The sequence below is a fragment of the Castor canadensis genome, chromosome 1 (assembly GCF_047511655.1).
Source record: "Castor canadensis chromosome 1, mCasCan1.hap1v2, whole genome shotgun sequence".
NCBI lineage: Eukaryota > Metazoa > Chordata > Mammalia > Rodentia > Castoridae > Castor > Castor canadensis.
The window spans coordinates 77,084,255-77,098,339 of record NC_133386.1 but is presented as its reverse complement, the minus strand read 5'-3'; positions in this window follow the sequence as shown (position 1 = coordinate 77,098,339).

Here is a 14,085-nt window from a genome sequence, read left to right as displayed (position 1 = left end):
AGAGTATTTCAGCAACTTAAATTTAATTTAAACTGGTGCTGGGGAAGGTAGAGTAGAAAACATAAAAGTTAAATTCCAAAAATAGAATTTCATTTCCATCTATTTGAATGAATATTTAAAAATTAGGAGATTTGATTATTAAGTAGAATAAAATACTTTTCTGTGAGTACTTGATTACCTTAAATAGGTCACATTAATTTTTCTCCCAGGTTCATTTTCTCTTTTAGAGGAAACACTTGCTATTAATAAATGTGTGAAAAATCTCACAGCACATGAGAACACACGTACACTTCTTTAAGCATTTACATATACAATAATAACATCATCCCAGTTAAGTGTGGTAGAAACCACTAATCGTCCCCAGAATCCATTCTTTGATCAATCTCTTTTATTAGAGAAAATCATTCTCATGTTCTCATGGAATTCTAAGATTTGTGCACCTACTCTCCCTTATAGGCAGGTGTTACCAGGTGATTCAGTTTTTGCCATGTAAATGGCAACACGGTGGTATATGTAACTTCTGGGCCATGACATTAGAAAGAAAGGCATTTGCCCTCCAGGTCTCTTTTCCCTTCCTTACAAGCAGTTTTTGTGTTAGTGACCCTCTTCAATCATGTGAACAAGAGTAAAATTTTAGGAATTTTTACAGTAACAAGGTCCCTAGAGGACCTTGAGGAAAAGATGTAACTACTCATGTATTCCATGGACAGTACAAGGCAAAAGAAATGTCTGTAGCATTCTAGCATTCCATTGGGATTTCTTTCTTGCAGCAACTTACCTGAAGCCTTACTGACCTCTCCCCAAATGGATGGCAAATGGATAGTTACAGCTTCAAATATTTGACCAGCTGTCAAGGTGGAAATGGTTCTGACCAGTCATGGTGACTTTGTAACACAATGTAGTCAATCAGATGTTCTTCTGAAATAAAACCTTATGGCATTTATTTATCCATACATGACATACATGACAGTTCATTGTTATAATAAAATCATTGGAGGGTCTTTCAATATGTTCCTAATGCCCTATTCTGAATATATTACTATTTTCCAGATGGCTAATTATTTTTGTACATTTTGGCTGGTGTTTTACCAGGTAACAGACACAATATTAGTCCATGTAGAATATTAAAAATAAAAACATATTAAGCTAGAATGAGAGTTAAATATCGTTGAGCTGTCTACACTAGATCTAGCATGTCATGATAATAACAATACTAATGGTGATAATATTAATATTATGGGAATAGTAAAGTATCCTTTCACCTCATAAGCATGGGCCCAACTCACTGCCTAATTTTTTTATCTTGAAAGTTCAATGTCATTATTTTCTAGTTGGGTAATAGTTTGGGGAGTTAGCGCCAATAAGTTAGGTTTATCTAAATTCCTTCTATAATGTACAGTTGGGAGACACTTGCTACTCTTTTCCCAGCAGGGGAATTATGTGAAACTAACTGGCTCAATCTTGGCTCTAGTATATAAAAGCCTAAATAACTGAGCTAATTGTACAAACTGTTAAAAGTACATATGTAGAATTCCCAATGTTATACTTCATTTCCTTTTCAACTATCATTATGATACTTCATAAGAAGTTAAGAAAAGGAGTATCATTGGTACCTAGATCACTGTATGGGCATTCGCGTTTATTTTTCAATTCATGACTTTGTGAAAAATATTCCCAATGAACAACATATTCTTCTTATGGAATATTCTCGAAGAAGTCGTAGCCATATGTGTTCTGTGCTGATTCTACATCCTGAGAATTATTCAAGGACCAAATTTATGCCCTATTCTTTAACTGCCAAGTGATCTTCATGCTGTGATTAACCATATACTCTCAGTCACAACTTACAACTGATGTTCCTAAATGATGCTGAAAGTCTCAGGCAAGAACTGATTGAGCTATTGCTGGATTTTCTGGTTACAATGGTTTTCTTTATAACGTCTGAATCAGTTTGATGGTTGAAGCTATGTTTGACCTTTTAAATGTGGTAGTGAAAGATCTGGCACAGTGACAGAAAGAGCAAAATCAGGAAACCAGGGAAATTACAACTTAGAGAATAATGGCCAAAAGAAGAACATTAGTACTAAATAATGAAGAAGAATGTAAACAGATAAGAGATTCAGAGAGCTCTAGATCTTTAAAAGGCTGAAAGAGGGATGGCAAAGATAAAAAATGATAAGACCTGTCAAGAAGAACAAAGTCAACGTGTGTACATTATTCAGTTTAAGGAATTAGAGTTGCAAGGTCAAGTGTGGGTAACATTAAATATGAATAATGAGGAATAAAATTAGTAAAAAAACAAGCTACCTTCATAAATCAATTCCAGAACAGCTTGTCTAGGGGAAAGAGGAAGGAGAATGGAGGATAACCCATTGTAGCCTGTTGAAATGTCAAGATATATTACCAATTACTAAATATCAGTGTGTTCATGCACCATCCCAGTGTTTGGGGTTGTAAAACAGTGCATTCCATCAACTATTGGTGATTATCTATTTTGCACTTTGGAATATACTTAAAACAAAATAAAACAGAACATACTTTAATTAGCAGTAAAAAGGAAACACCTTAGAGGGTATGGGGAGAGAAAGAACAAGTCCCAGGATGTCTCTGAGCTCACCGTGGAGAGGAATTCATTTCTTCCTCTGTATAGACAATGTCAAGAAAGAAGATGCTATAAAGGACAAGTGAAAAGGAAAGATCTGGAATGGAGATCTGAGCAAGAGTCCATAAGCTAATGTTAAGAGCTAGAATTCCTGCTCTTTCTGCTCCCACTGAAAGCTGTACAGGTGGGAGGAACAGGAATGGGCCACTTGGAGAAGAAGAGGACACTGGAGTCAGCCACTAACAACAGATTACAGCTCAGTGTAAACAGTGCATCACACACTTGTAAGTTGTGGAAACAGTGGTGGTGAATAAGCATGCATCTAGTCAAGGACTTGAAACAGGAGGAGGCTGAGTGATGATGAAAATGATTTAGTACCCTTAGACATGACTCATCTGAGGTGCAGAATGTGAAGAAAATAAAGTGTCTGCATTTATCAAAATGCTCGACAAAGGATAGGGGGATGCACAATTAGGGAGAACAAATCATTGAGACAGGAGAGAGAGGGTGTAGGCAGTATAAAAAAGAAGAAATCTAGGGAGGTAAGGGCAGCACTATAAAATAGTAGATAAACCCATTCTCGCTGAATTATAGAAAGTACAAATCAGTCTTATAGTCCCACTGTTCACTTAATCCAGAGAAAGATGAGTTTGTTTGAATAGCATTGTTTTCTACTCCTCTTAATTCATAGGCTTTTTCTCCCTGCTGGTAGGGATAACATCCAGCAGGTGTGTACAGGTGGAGCTTGACCAGGTACATACCTGTGCCACACCAGAAAGGAGTGTTTACACAACACTGATCATCCCTGCCTTTAAATATTCCTCATTTGAGCTAATTTTTAAAGACGTAATTGATATCTGTGGTTTTGGAATAACTATTCTAATACTGATATCTCCCTTTCCTTCCTGCGTAATCTTTTTTTTTACTATATAGCATACACTAACTAATAGTACCAGGGGGCCTTCCTAATCTGTCTAAATCACTTCTTATGTCAGATACTCCATGTCTTTGAGAGCCTAGAGGGAGAACAGAGCTCTTTACTAAATTATAATTAAAAATGGAGAGTGTGTGGGGGAAATAAAACAATCATTGGCTTTGTTAAGTCACTGAGGTTTCATGATGGATTTGTTACTGCAGCACACAAGTTACCCTATACTAACTAATATATTCCCCATAAACCAATTATGTATGTTTACTCTAAGTCTGGATCTATAGTCTTCAGAGTTTTATTCACGGAGAAATGTGCACAGGATTAGCATCAAATATGCTGCTTTATCTATATCATAGATAAACTCTAGGTCAGATGATACAGTTGTCCCAATCTATTTTATGAAAGAAAAGCTCAGGTTGCTCCTCACTCTCTCAATACCTATGTTGAATATACTCAATATTTACATTGTTCTAAAGTGGTTGGCATAATATGAATTTTAAAAGTGATAGGTTTTAATTCTGTTCTACAAGTCATGTGTTTGTAATCATGTTTAACTTTTACCCAACTTGCAGAAATTGTTGCCCATGTGAACAACTACAAAGTTCAATTTGGCAATTCTGACAATCTATACGGTTTAACGTAGACATTCTAGGGAGAATGTCTTACCAAGGTTGGGGTTTGGGGGCTTCTGACATGAACAGGTAATGGAGAAAGAGATTTGGAAGGCAAATAGAGCCCTTTGTGGCCTTCACATCTCACTGTGCAGGCAGCTCTGTGATATACATTTTTTGGAGTTGGTTCTCTTCATCTTGCTTTGTCCTGACTTTCCACTAGGTGGAAGATTAGATCACTTTGCTCCTTTGCTTAGCTCCAAAATTTTAGGCATCTGTATTTGAATTTGTAGATATTTCAATAGTTCTTTCTTTCTATTAAATGTTAATACCATTAAAATGATTTTTCTTAGTTTTGGGAAGGATATAATCTCTACATTTTAAAATAGTGTGTGTGAGTGTGTGTGTGTGTGTTTTCTATAAACAGCAGGTGTAATGGGTATAATGGGGGTTCAATGAAAAGATGCTGATCTTGGAGTCAGGTGATTGAGCTTAGAATACTAGCATGTATGTCATGAGAAAGTCACTACTTTGAGTCTCAGTTTCCTTATATGTAAAGTGAGTAAAATGAATACATTCTAGTGAATATAATGATACTACATTTTGGAACCTACATATTCCTACCACGCTGAAGGCACTTAGTCAATATATGTGTTTTCTTCCAACCTGAGAGAAACTGTGAGGAAACCTTTCATTAAAAATTATTAATTTCCTTTAAAACAAATCTTCTTTGTCTAATCTATAAAAAGAAGAGTAAACACATCTTTGAAAGATACCTGCAGATCTGAAAAGGATTTTGTGCCAAAACTTGTCCTCCAGTTGGCATATTTAAGTATGTGAGTTGTTAACAAATAAGTCGGTGGCCCCGCCACAAACTTCTTCACCACACTATTCATAACTGTTTGTCTTAACTTTAACTTGGGATTTGGACTGGTTTACAGAGACACATCAAATTAATTATGGCATCACCCTTGAGACATTTTGCAGCCAGCTGAGTTCATTCCACAACTGCACCAACTGACCCTGAAAGCCACTGAAGTCACTCATGACAGCATCCCCTGGAATCATCCTTTACCAAGATATCAGTAATCCAAAAGGGTATAGTGTAACATAAGGCCACATTAAGAGCAGAATTATTGCCTTTCCCCAAACTTTACTTGTACTATTTTAACTCTAACATGCTCATCCATGTTACATCAATAGGAACAAATTTACAACAAAAATATGCTTATGAAAAGCCCTGGCCATCTTCAAAATCACCCTTCCAGCCTGCAGACCTGACTGCAGGGACAGGGTTGGGTTTGTGAGTTTACGTCCATTTATTTGTACCACTTAGTATTTAAAACTAGTCCTTGTCTCACCAAATACCATAGATTGGACATTTCATGTGTCAAAGTGTCATTTCTTCGCTGCCTTTGTAAGTTTCCTTGATGTTCAATACAATACAAATATAATATCAATCTTATGTAATAAGGTTAATTTACTGACTGATTTTTCACAAAATTATTTGTCAGTTATCATTGCCTTTAAGATTCTGCCCTGCTTAGCATTTATTCATTTATTCATCCACCGTTTGCTTATTTAACAAATAATTATGAAGTGTCTATTAAGCTCTAAAAACTAGCTATGCATTTGGGGAAACATTGAGTAAATACTAGGATTTTAAGAGCTCCCAATCTTGCTGGGAGATATGAACAATTGATATAAAATGACAAATACTAAAAGCACCACTGTAGCATAAAGGAGCTGGTCATTGCCTGTATAAAAAGTTCAGAGAATAAGTCAGAGAGAAGGTAGCATTGGGGAAGAGTCCTCAATTATGAGTGTGAATTCTTCACAAAAGAAATATCACAGGTTTGTATTTCAGTCAGAGGGAACAATTTGCTCAGCGGCATAGTGTGCTCAGTGATGGATCACAGGAGGCAAGTGCTTAGCAATGGAAGTGATGCTAGTGAGATAGGCAGGGGCAGACCTTGAAGAATCCTAGAAGCCACACAGAACAGTTGGAACTGACTCCTTTAGGCAGAAGCCTTTTTGTCAACAAGTTTTTAGTGATAGAAAAAAGGATTTCTTCTTTTTTAGTCACCTTCGAATCACTTGCATCATCTACTGAATTAAACTTATACTAACATGCAGTTCAACATCTATATGTTTGCTAAGTAAACCACTTATCTTTTTTCTTTTCTCTAGGAAAACTAGCCCTGAGATGGCATTTCAGTAGAAGATACAGCATCAGAATGGGAACTGTATTTATAAGTTCACCAGTTAACCTCTCTATTAGACCCAGAAGTTGCAGGAGAGCAAGAGCCCTGCCTATTTTATTTACCCACGTATCTTAGCATTTAGACCAGAGCTGGCTTACAGAAGGTATTAATTATACGTTAATTAAATGAATTAAAAAATAACAAAACATGTGAAGGAAGATAGGAGTGGTGGCACAGTCCTGTAATCCCTGCATTTAGGAGGCTAAAGCAGAAGGATCATGAGTTTGAGGCAGTCTGTCTCAAAAACAAATGAGGCAAAAGCTGACAGAACTGGATGAAGAAACAGAGAAATCTTCTATTAGGTTGGAAACTTTAATGCCTCTCTATTGAAAATGGACAGATCCAGCAGGCAGAAAGTCAATAAAGACAGTGAACTCAACCACAACATCAATCAACTAGATATACTTGACATCCATTGGGCTTCATCCAATATCAGCAGATGTACATATTCTTCACAAGTTCACTTGGAACATTCACCAAAACAGACCACATTCTGGGCCATAAAACACACCTTAACAAATTTAAAGAATAGAATGTATTTTATGTCTTCTCACAGACCACAGTGGGATTAAACTAGGTATCAATACGAGAAAGGAAATGAATGGATTCATAAATCAACCTAAGTCAACATCAGATATTTTGGGAGCAGATATATCTCTTTATTATGAGGCAGAATTTTGTATCTATTCATTAGAGATATCTTTGGATTCCACCTTTCTTGAACAGATAGAAAAATCTGATTTTGATCTCTTCAACTCCCTGTTTAATTATCAAAGAACTTGGTTTTGGTATTAACTATAATTACATTTCTTCTTCCAAGACCTCCACTGATGGCCAACTTGGCACTATAAGAGCAATTAACCTTAAGTGGTTCCTTCTGTCCTATTTTTCTCTGATATAAATGTTTGTTCCTTTGTTACTTATCCTTTTCCCAAATAAATGCTCTTCATTCCGTCACATGATAAAAATGGAGTTGCTGGGGCCAAGATCTTAAACCACAGAGATGTCTCTCATCACAACTACTTTCAGAAGCAGTTAAATTGATTGAATCAAAACTAAAAAGTGTCAAAAATATTCTTGAGTCATTTTGTAGTCTGAACTGCTAAATTGCTAATCGACAGCCCCTAGAGGTAGGGGGATAGGGAGTGAGAGAAATGGAGTATGTCCAGCTCTTAGAAGTCTCCATTTCCAGACATCCTTTTTATGCATTCAGAAATGTAAAAGCTATTGCTTTGGGCTAAGCACAAAAAGTCTCTCTGGGTCTGGTGGTGTTTGTCCAAACCTTTTCTTGATCTTTGCTCCTTCCTCACTGTGTCCCATAACCTACCCCATTCCCAGCATCTTAATTTTTCTGACTAGAACCTTCTTTCACTTTTTTTAATCTTCTCTCTTCCCATTGGTGACTGACTTTCAGTTCTTCAAACTTGCTTCAGCCAACTTGGTCCCAACCATGGATTTAGTCACTCAAAACATAGTCACCAATCCAGAGTAGATGTTTTTTTAGATTGCCTATAAATTCTGTACAGTGTTGAGTTCTGTGGCACTCTATAAATCCTCAAACTAGAAAATCAAGCACACAGAATCCTGCATATCCTTGTAGCCCAAATTGATGGTAATTGATGTGTTCTAAGGACTCCTGTGGGAGGGTTGATAGGGTGCTTGGCAATAGCTAAAGAAATATGTAGCAATCAGTCAACTATATCTTTTGAGAGACTCTGATAGAATGATGTTTGCTAAAAGCAATTAAACTAAAATTCTCATTCACCTTTTTCTCTGAATCATCAGACTCACCTTACTTTGTACAGATATTTCTGTTCTAAGATTAATCTGTCTAAACATATATATGCATGACTTCCTGTTTAAATATCAATTCCTTTTTAGTTACCACAGAACTGATGAAAATAACTTGGAGAATTTGGTGTATTTACTATAATACTCTTACCTTAATGTTAATTGCCAATATAGACCCTAATTTATCATTTCAAGTGTGGGCTGAAGTTTTGCTCTGTCATATACCATTCATTGCTGTCAATCAAAATTCATAGTTTTGGATGATGCATGATTGGGGTAAAAGTATAGTCAATGACATATATTTTATCTTTAGCACAAGCTCTGAAGCCTTCTACAGGAATTTACAACTTTGTTCTCTTTAGCTCTTGCTCTAAACTACTAAAGTACCATTGAATAAAAATCTATTTCCTCATCCTATTATCCTAACACATGGTAGGAAAGAAGACAAAAAGGAAGGATGAGGGGAAATAGGATACAAATAAGAAGAGGAAAATAACAGTGCTTTGGTTTTAATAGAACTGATCACGTTTTTATTAATCATACAAAATAATGAGTTTCATTATACCATTTTCATACTTATGTACTATGTACTTTGATGGCATTTAACGCCCCATTTCCTTTTCTTATCCCATTCCTCCTCCCTTTGGTCTCCCTCCCCCCAAATTGTTCTCCCTTTGCTTTCCTGTCCTTTTTTAAAATCTAGATTCCATATAAGAGAGACAACATATAATATTTGTCTTTCTGAGTCTGTCTTAAATTTTTGGATTACTGAGACAGGGTTTCACTACATAGCACAGTAGACTGGACTTAAACTTGTGATCCTCCTGCCTCTGCTTCTTCAGTACTGGATTACAGGCATAAACTACTATGCCTGGCTAAAATAAGTTTTTGATCACCCTACCATATAAAGAAACAATTATTAACATTTTGTTATGTAACTTCCTAGTCATTTTCTAGACATAATTATGTCCTTTTAAGGAAAGTGAATCATGTTGCAAATATTGCTTTACACCTCGCTTTTTTCACTTATCTATATGTCATGTTTATCTTTCCATATCACAAACCAGCAAGCAGGAAAGAGCCAGATGGTACATATTTCCAGCTTTGCAGGCCATATGGTTTCTGTTAATTGTTCATTTTGCCTTATAGTGCAAAACCAGTTATGGACAATGCGTAAAAATGGTATAAGAGTTGGCAGAGTGACTCAAATGGCAGAGTGCCTGCCTTATAAGTGTGAGGCCCTAAGATCAAACCCCAGTACCACCTAAAAGATAGGTATGGCTGGGTGGTGGTTTATGCCTTTAATCTTAGCTACTTGGGAGGCTGACATCAGAAAGATTGCAGTTGGAGGCCAGCCCAGGCAAATATTTCATGAGACCCCCATCTCTAAAATAATTAGAGCAAAATAGACTGGAGGTATGGTTCAAGTGGATGAGCAAGCCCTGAGTTCAGTCCCACTTCCTCTTCTAAAAAAATGGGTATAACTATATTACAATAAAGCTTTGTTTTAAAAAAGTATGTGAATACAGTTTAGCCTGTGGGCCATAGTTTTCCAATCCCTATTATAGATGAGTCTTCTAAGGCATCATTTAAATGATGCCTCGCTGGCTGCTACACTAGACAGAAACCCATAGGTTGCAGTTTCAATAACACTTTTGCCTTTATTGTTTCTGTTGTTTGTTTTTGAGACGGGGTCTTGCTATATAGCCTCAGATGGCCTCAAACTCATGATCCTCCTACCTCAACCTGCCAAGTGCTGCGATTGCAGGGGTGCATTGGTACACATAGCTTTACCTTTATTCTTTTTTTATTTGTTAGCATATAATAGTTATATAGGGGGATATATTGTGATATTTACATAGCGCTTACAATATATCTTGGTTAAATTTACCTCCTTCATCATTCTCCCTTTTCTTCCTCCCCCCATTCTTAGAACAATTTTAACAGGTTTCATTCTTTCATTTTTGCATATGCATACAAAATACATCCATCACATTCACCTTCATTCCCTTTTTCCTTGTGACCACCCACCTCCCTGGAGTGTCCATAATGGAGAAGAACTATTTTACCCTCCTGCCTTTCATTTGTTTAAAGTATATATTGATATATACTTCATTACCTTTATTTTTCATTCCTTGCTTCTTCTTTGCCTCCTATACTTGTTTATTAGCCCAATCCTTGGTTAACTATATTTGGAAATTCCTTCCTTTACCTTATTTGCTTTATTTGCTTACTTTACTTCCCCTGAACATTAGGTATTGCCAGGGAATATTAGAATAGAAAGGAATAGGAGAATATGCACTGTCCAACATCAGCTGGGCACTCTCTAATATTCTCCTTCTGATTCATATTTCCTATACTTCCTTTACACATTTTCCCAAGTTCTGCCTTCTCATTAAACCAGATGCTCACTTTCATGACTCTCTTTGAAGATGATTTTGTCTCATATTTTCAAGGAAACCTGAGATTATGTTTTGTAGTCTCTCAAATTTTCTCCACTCCAAACCACTATCTGTGATTAGAATATTTTCGTATACATCACTCATCAACTACTCAAACTATGGAAGATTGACATTCCACCTGTGGAAATAATTCCATCCCTTGGGCCAGATTTACAGTCAGTCCTTCAAAACTCTTTTGTGCATCTTCCATCTCTTATTACCCTAACTTGCCTATCAAAAAGCACATCCTAATACTAAAAGCAAAGCACACAGACAAAACCTTTGACAAAGTAAGGGCCTGGATTTCATTCCCAGTGCTTTTAGGTCATTTCCATCACAACTGTTTTTCTATCTCTCACTTCTAGCAAGTTAACTTTTACCATCACTGCTCTACAACAGTATTTCAAAAGGCACCAGTGGTCTTCTCTTATCATTTCTTCCTCCCTTCTCAAAGTTTTGTTTTTCTTATGTTCCAGAAATGTTTTCTCTTGCCTCTAAATTCCCTGAGCTTTTCTTTTGCTTTCACTTTAGCATTCCTCAATTCATTCTTACTCCCTGGCTGATGTTTCCAAAAGTGTGTGTATCAATTATATTCAATCACTACTCTATTGAAACAATAGCCTGTCAGGTTTATTTCTCCAGTTCTCATCTCTCTTTTAAGTTCTTCTCTCAGTCATAGAACATTGAACAATTCTGTAAATCTAGCAACTAACTTACTGTCATTTGTCCAGCTTTTGCTTACTTATAAGTGTCCTCAGTTAGTAATACTAACCTTTAATCATTCACTAAGTAATTACTTCATCCTAGATGCCATCAGGAAGTCTTATAAACATTATCTAAATTATTTCTCACAGCATAGAGAGTAAGAATTGTCTAATTTTATAGACAGAGGAACAGAAGTTCAGCTACTTCAGAAAACTTGCCCTAAATCACTCAACTTTTAGCAGAGCTGGAATTTCCACCTAACTCTCTCTGATTAGACAATGTAGTTTGTCTATTATTGACTTCCAGGGTAAGATGGTGGAATAAAAGTTTCCTCAGTATGATTCTGTGAATAAGAAGAGTCAGGGTAACAAAGAACAAATTATTCCACAAAGATAAAGAGAGGAAGAGCATCAGGAATCATGAAAGAGATGACAGGACAGTAGAAGAGCCATGGAGAAACAGAAAGGTGGCCAGAGAGAAGTAGGAAACAGCTAAAAGCACCAACCCTGGCTGCCCAGGGATGGGGAAGGGGCAAAGCTACAGCCCCAAGTAAGCATGTGGTCCTGTCAGTTCTAGCCACAGGAAAAGATGACAGTTCTTGTAAGTCTTAAAGCCATCAGGGGAATTTGCAACAATGAAAACTCCTGCATGACAGACTGAGATCAAGGAAGAAGTCCATTTTTTTACTCCCTATGTCTATGGAGAACTAAAGCCAGGTGCCATCTTGACAAGGGGTCTATTTTCTGAGACTGTACTACTCTGGAGACCTGAAAACAAGGAACAATCACAACTCAGAGAGCCTGGGAACACATCTCCATAGTGTTTGAGAGGGACACAGCCAGAAGAGGTAATAGTAGGTAGTGGGAGAGTTGGATTTAGACCCACTGAGGAGTCTAGGCTCTAGGGAGATAGGGCCACAAAGGGCATGGGGACTGGTAGTGCTTTCTTCTGTGGTGAGGTGTCAACTCCATTATCTATCACCTCAAAGACCAAGAGATCCAAACCCTAAAACTGCCTCCTTATAAAGTGTGGTTGTTTCAAGTGGGACAAAGAGTTCTGAGACTAGGCCCAGCAAACCATTCTATTTATTTAACTTTCTCCCTCCTGAAGCATGATTTACTGCTAGGACAGTATCAGAAGGCTCTGACAGTGTAGACAGATCAATGTGTGGTCTTTTCCTCCAGGATAGATTTCTCTGTTTCCCCTACTCACCTATGTACTTGGGAGAAAACCTTAGGATAGGACATTTACAGCTTCTGAGTGCACAAACTGGGAAATTTAGAGTGACAGGGTAACTGACCATCCCAAAGACAGCAAAGATTTCTGGGGCCAACAGCAGCTTCAGGTACACCAAGAATGGAAGCCTCTAAAGAGAATGCAACCAGGATACTGACAACTGACTTTTGACTAGCCTGGCCTTCAGCATGGCTTTATAACACCAGCTTAAACATTTGTTGCTGTTAGGGCTGTTTCTTTTCTTCTTTTTGAGTGGTACTGGAGATGAATCCTCAAGAGAAGACTGCTCATTAAGAGGTCAACTGAATAAAATTGAAAGAGATATCAATCCCAACAGAAATGCAAATCACAACCTAGAAAAAAAATGAAAAAAGCAAGGCAATATGACTCCACCAAAAGGTCATAGTTCCTAAATGACCAAATGCAATGATAATTAAATGGTTGAATGCTGGACAAATAATTCAAACGTCTACTTTAAAAAGTAATAAATGACCTCAAGAAAGATTCAAACAAATAGCTGAATGAGGTAAATAAGTCAATTCAAGACTTAGATTAAAAAGTTAGCAACATGGATGAGAAATTCAGAAACATATAGAGATGCTGGAAAAAAAGTGAGAAATGAGTAAATTAAATAAAAAGTACAGTGGGAATGATCACTAATAGACTAGATCAAGCAGAAGAAAGAATATATGGGACTAAGGACATAAATTGAGAGAATGTTACATTTAGACAGAAATAAAGAAAAATAAGAAGCATGACCACAAATTTGAAAAACCCTGGGACACGATCAAGAGATTAAACCTAAGAATTCATGGAGTAGGGGAAGGAGCTGAAATAAAATCTAAGGCGTAGAATACCTATTCAAGGAAATTTTAGCAGAAAATTCTCTAAATTTAAGGAAATATATGGACAGCCACATAGAGGAGGCATATATAATCCCAAGTAGATATGGCCAGAAAAGAACCTTTCTATGTCACAGTATAGTAAAAATGTTAAGAATACAGGAAAAAAGAAGAATATTGAAAGCTGCAAAAGAAAAATGCAACTCACATCAGAATTGCATCAAGCCTCTCAGCAGAAAAAAAAGCCAACAAAGGGTGGAATGATATATTGCAAGCTCTGAAAGTAAATAATTGCCAATCAATATTACTATGTTCAGAAAAGTTATCCTCTAAAATTAATGGAGAAATAAAAACTTTCCAAAATAAATGTAAACTAAAGCAATCCATGACTACTAAGCCAACATTGCAGAAGACACAAATTAGGAAGAAAGACAGTCACAAACACAAGAGCTTGGGAAAGAACAAATTTAAAGAGATGAATAGATAAATGAGAAGAAAGAATCAGACTATCTCAACTCAGTAAACCAGCAAACTTCTGAGGCATAATGGAGAAAGAAAACAAACAGAACAGAAAAAAAAAAAAACAATGAATTTACAGGAATCAGCAAACATTAAAAGATGCAGACTGGTTGATTGTAATAAAAAACAAGATCCAAGTACTT